This window comes from Geospiza fortis, unplaced genomic scaffold, assembly GCF_000277835.1.
Source record: "Geospiza fortis unplaced genomic scaffold, GeoFor_1.0 scaffold320, whole genome shotgun sequence".
NCBI lineage: Eukaryota > Metazoa > Chordata > Aves > Passeriformes > Thraupidae > Geospiza > Geospiza fortis.
This window is the reverse complement of record NW_005054532.1, coordinates 691159-696566: the sequence shown is the minus strand read 5'-3', so window position 1 is coordinate 696566 and position 5408 is coordinate 691159.

Genomic DNA, 5408 nt, shown 5'->3' with positions numbered 1-5408 from the left:
CAGCACGGTGACACAGAGGTGACACAGGATGCAGCAAGGCTCCAGCATCTTTAGCTCTCAGCTCTGAGCTGCTGCTGCTGCCCCCAGCGAGGCACAGGGCCTCATTCCAGGCTCTGTCTGGGAGCAGAGGCTGCCCTGACCCCGCAGGAGCAGCAGCCCCGGGGACAGGAGCTGCAGGAAGGGGCCGTGTGCTCCCTCTGGGTGTGGTGAGGGGGCTGCTGCTGGCCCCAGGGAGGGTTTGGACTGAGAAATCATTGCTCTGGGCACGGCAGGGGACCCTGGAGCAGCAGCAGCAGGGCTCCCAGCAATCCTGGCTCATCATCGTGTGATATTTAAGTGGCAGAAGAGAAAATAAAGCAGGGGAGGGTGGGATGAGGATGAGCTGGAGGGAAGGGAGGAGCTGCCCCCCTTCCCTCCCACACCTCCCACGCCTCTGGGGGACTGGGTGGGCTGGGGTGACGCTGGTGGGGGCCAGGCTGGGTTTTGAGGGGGGGGACACCAGGGAAGGAGGACGATGTGTTCTGTGACAGGCTGGAACGTGACTCAACGTCACCTACTTTCCACCACGACAACTTCAGCTGCTTCATCTTCTCCATGCAAATCTGGGGCTCAGGGAGCTCCAAACGTGGCTCTGGAGGGGGGTTAAGGGTAGGGCCCATGAGGAGGAGGAGGAGGAGGATGAGCTTCTTCCCCCTTCCCTCTCCTCCTGAGCTGCCTCTGAGGGTGCGTCTGCCCCGGGGAAGGGAGCACCGAGAGCCCTGCAAAGCCACTCTTTTATTAATTGAATATTCAATTTTCAAAATAACCTTGAGGAACTAAATGAAGAGGCTGGGAAGAGATAGCTAATTGTCAGCTGCACCTGCTCGGCACACAAGCACGAAAATGCTGCTTCCAGCTTCCTTCCAGCCCACTCACACAATTGAGAGGATTTTTCCCCTTGAGCGGTTTATGTCAGTGCAGAGGGCACAACAGCCGGGCAGGGCACGAGGAGCCAGCACTGTGGGCACCAGCGTGGGGTGTGAGGGGGAGATGGGGCTGGCAAAGCTGGCAAGTGGCTGATCTGCCCCGGGGGATGATTTTGGTAGGGCTGGGAGGGCAGGGGGGATGTGCAGGGGCAGGCAGGGGTGTGTGGGTGCTGCACCTTGGGGTGCCACGCTGCCAGTGCCCCCAAACTGCGCTGGTTCTGCGGGGATGCAATGGCTGCAGGGGCTGGCAGGGCTTGGGGACACCCCAGCATGTCCCCAGTGTCACCAGGACAAGGCTGCTCCATCACTACCCACAGTGCTGGTGCAGGCTGATCCCTCCTTCCTCTGGGCAACCTCCCCACCCCTGCAGCAGAGCCGCATCCCCAGCCTGCCCTCGCTCTGGGAAAGCCCTGCTGTCCCTCTGTGCCATCCGTGGGGCAGCAGGAGCAGCAGGACTGCTCTTCCTGGGGGTCCTGAGCCCCCCAGCCTGCGATCCCGGGGGTTCTGAGGTCACCCAGCAGCCCTGGAGTGCTGGGCCCTCCAGCCTGGGTGTCCCAGGGGTCCTGAGCCCTTCCAGCCTGGACATCCCAGGATTTTGAACCCCCCAGCCCTGCTGGGCATCCTGGTGGTTCTCATCCCCTGCTGTCCTAGGACATCTCAGGGGTTCTGAGCTGGTTTTTTATTCCAGGTGCTCTGAACTGCCCTCCCCATCCCGGCCAAACGGGGGGATCTGAGCCCACCCAGCCTGGAGATTTGGGGTTCTGACCCTCCCCATCCTGGCCACTGCTGGGCGGGGGGGGGAGGGAAGGGAAGGGAAGCATCCTCCCGGCGGGGTCGGGCCCCGGGGCAGACGCCGCCTCTCAGCGGCCCCGCTCTCTCCGACTCGCTGGCTGCCTCCACACTCGGCTGCATTAATAATCAGCCGGCTGATGGGGAAGGATTTACCAGCTGTTTTTCATGACTCCATTGGCCTCAGATAAATCAGGGAGGGGGTGTCGCTTGGCGCTTGCCAGGGCGCTGATGGATGGTGCCGAGCGAGCGGATCGCTCACACGCTGCCACTCGCGGGCTCTGTCAGCCTGCCGGGGAGCGCTCCAGTGATTAATGGCCCCAATCAAGCGCGGGGGAATCGCCGGGGTGGGCCCCAGCCCTCGCCCCCTCCCCAGCATCGCCCCGCCCCGGCTCTGCCCCGCGGGAGCTGCTGCAGGGACCCCTCCCCTCCCCTGCCCTCCCCTTCCTGCCCAGCCCTCCCAGTTTGCCCAGTTTGCCCAGCTTGCCCAGCAGCCGGGCTGGCGTGGGCAGCTCCGCCCGGCGCGGCTGCAGGATGGAGATTAGCTCGAAAGAGCTGAGCACACACAATATTTCCAAAGCAATTGCAAGCGAAGCAGGGAGCAGCTGTGGGCTGAGCAGCCCTGCCTCCCTCAATTCCGGCAACATCTGGACGCGGCAGCTGTGCCGGAGAGTGAAACCTGTTCGGGGCGAGGGGGAAGCGTGCGGGACCCCAACGCTGGTGATGGGAAACCTGCCTGCGGCTGCGGCTCCCTGCGGGCCGGGGAATCCTCCAGAGGCACCATCCCCTCGCTGTGCTTCAGGGCCGGGCCGGGGGGAGCCCCTCCTGCACCCATCGCCCCAGAAAGGCACCGGCCGCATTCCCTCCTGCCCCCATCGAGCTGGGAAGGCACTGGACAGCTCCTCTGGGAGCTGGGGGAGCCCCTCCTGCCCCAGTTGTTCCAGGAAAGCACCGGCCCTATTCCCTGGGAGCTGAAGGAGCTCCTCCTGCCCCCATCGCCCTGGGAAAGCACCGGCCCCCTCCCCGGGAACTGGGAGAGCCCTTCCTGCACTCATCACCCCAGTAAGGCACCGGTCCCATTCCTGGGAGCTGGGGGAGCCCCTCCTGCCCCAGTTGCCCCAGGAAGGCACCGGCCCCATCCCTGGGAGCCGGGGGAGCCGCCCTGTGACCGCGGCAGAGGGACCAGCGCTCCCTGCCCAGGCTCCTTCGTGGTCCCTGTGGGGCAGGACCCCCCGTGGGTGCCGCAGGGGCGCTGGGGGTCTCAGTTGGGTGCTCTGACTCTCTGCACAGCGTTCCTGGGGCTGGAGAAAGTTCCAAAGGAGAACTTTCCAGTGAGCCCAGCCCCGGCGTGGGGAGGATGTTGGCGCTCAGGGATTGCAGTCGGACGCCAGGGGCTGCTGTAACCCCCCGGCAGCGAGGGGAGCCCCAAAAGCAGGGTCCCCAACACGGCAGACCTTGGCACTGTTGGTGGCAGTGCTGCAATGTGAGTGTTGGCAGCTGGTGCCACCTCCCAGCCCCGCGTGGGCACGGGCAGAGCGAGCTGCGGGCACACAGGGTGTCCCCTGTCCCTCTGCCCTGCTCTGGGGCACTGGGGGGCTGTCCCTGTCCCCACTGAGCCCCACTGCCCTCCTGGGGACAGTCCTTGGGTCCCGAGGCAGAGCCATCTCCTGGTGCCCGCCGTGCTGTGCGTGCCCGGGTGGCACCAAGCAGGGGCTGTTTCACAGCAGGAGCCTCCAGGAGGCCAAACCCAGGGAATTCTTCCATTTAACCCGGGGCAGGAGCGGTGCAGGTGGCAGTGCTGCCTCTGTGGGCACAGCAGCTCCCAGTTCTGCAGGCCCCCCGTGCCCCCCAACCCCTGCTGGGCTCTGTCTGTGCCCCTGGCAGCTGCCAGCCCTGCGGGATGGCATGTGTGGGTGCAAGGGGCAGGAGAGGAGCTGGAGGGGGCCTTTTCCCTGCCCATGCCAGGGGACAGCTTCCAGCAGGAGCCCTATGGGCACTCCGTGGTGCTGGGGACAGGGCTGCAGCTCCTCGGTGTCCCCAGCTGTGTGTGCTGTGTGTGCTGTGTGTGCTGTGCATGCTGTGTGCCGTGTGTGCTGTGTGTGCTGTGTGTGTGCTGTGTGTTCTGTGTTCTGTGTGTGCTGTGTGTGCTGTGCTGTGTGTGCTGTGTGTGTGTGCTGTGTGTGCTGTGTGTGCTGTGTGTGCTGTGTGTGCTGTGTGTGCTGTGTGTGCTGTGTGTGCTGTGCTGTGTGTGCTGTGCTGTGTGTGCCGTGTGTGCCATGTGGGCTGTGTGTGTGCCGTGCGTGCTGTGTGTGCTGTGCTGTGTGTGCTGTGTGTGTGCTGTGTGTGCTGTGTGTGCTGTGTGCTATGTGTGCTGTGTGTGCTGTGCTGGGCTGTGCTGTGCTCCCAGCCCCCTCCTCTCTGCTCCCGGGGTGCTCAGCTCAGTCCCAGTGCCCCAATCCCATGGGATGAGCCATGGCACATCCCACTGAGCCCCCTGGGCCTGCCCTGCCCTCCTGTGCTGCTCAGACTCCTGCCAGGGGGAAAAGGGGCACCACGGTGCCAGCCAGGGGCATCTGCCATCCTTGGGGTGATGTACCTGCACCCACGGACAGACAAAGATCCCTGCTCTGTGCCCACAGACAGACAAAGATCCCTGCTCTGGACCCAGACACACACACACACACACACAGGTGGCACTGCCTGGGCCACGGTCGCACACACACACACACACAAAAAAACAGACTCAGACACAGGGGGGGCACTGCCTGGGCCATGCTGCTGTGACACAGTGACACACACAGACAAACACACGGGTGGCACTGCTGCGGCCATGCTGGTGTGACATGGTGACACACAGAACACACACAAGAAACACAGGCAGGCCCCAGCCCTGGCAGGGGGACAGCAGCGTGTCCCTGCTGGCAGCAGGACCTGCAGCACCCCTGGGATCATTCCCAAAGGGGGCCAAGGTGCCCCGGGTGCTGCCAGCCCAGCAGGACAGGGAGGGCAGGGCCAGGCTGGTGCAGCTGCACACCCACGGGGGCCAGGGGGCAGGAGGAGGGCGAGAGCCCCAAGGCCTGGGAAATGTCCCCGTGGGCTGTGCATGGAGAGCCCTCCCAGGCCTGGGAGCGCTGGCACAGCTTCAGACATTTTGTTCTCCCTGAAAATCCGTCTGTGGGAGCGAGCAGGGCTGATTGATTTTGTGCTGTGTTCTGTGCTGGGCTGTGCTGGCAGCACCTGCTCGTGCTGCCTGAGCATGCACCCCCCACCCAACACCCAGCCTGGAGCACCCCCTGGCACCCAGGGAGGTGACAGGCAAGGGACAGCGTCTGGGCCACCTCAGGGCTGTCACTGAACGTGCTGGTGAAGAGGGATGGGAAGGGGATAGGGGAGAGAAGGGTGGGAAGGAGCAATATGTGGGAATGGGGGTGTGGATGTTTCCCCAGTGTCCCCATCAGAGAAGGGACAGGAGCACCAGCAGCCCGGAGCTGGCGCTGGGATCAGCTCTGCAGCCTCTGGAAGCCTCTGGCTGGGCAGGGTGGGGATGGGGACCGCAGGTGACCCCTCCGGACGCTCCCATCCCTCACCCCGCGCCACCGCCCCGCTGAGCCCCCAACCCTCCTTGTGTGGCGCTCCGCAGGGTGGCACCGGCCG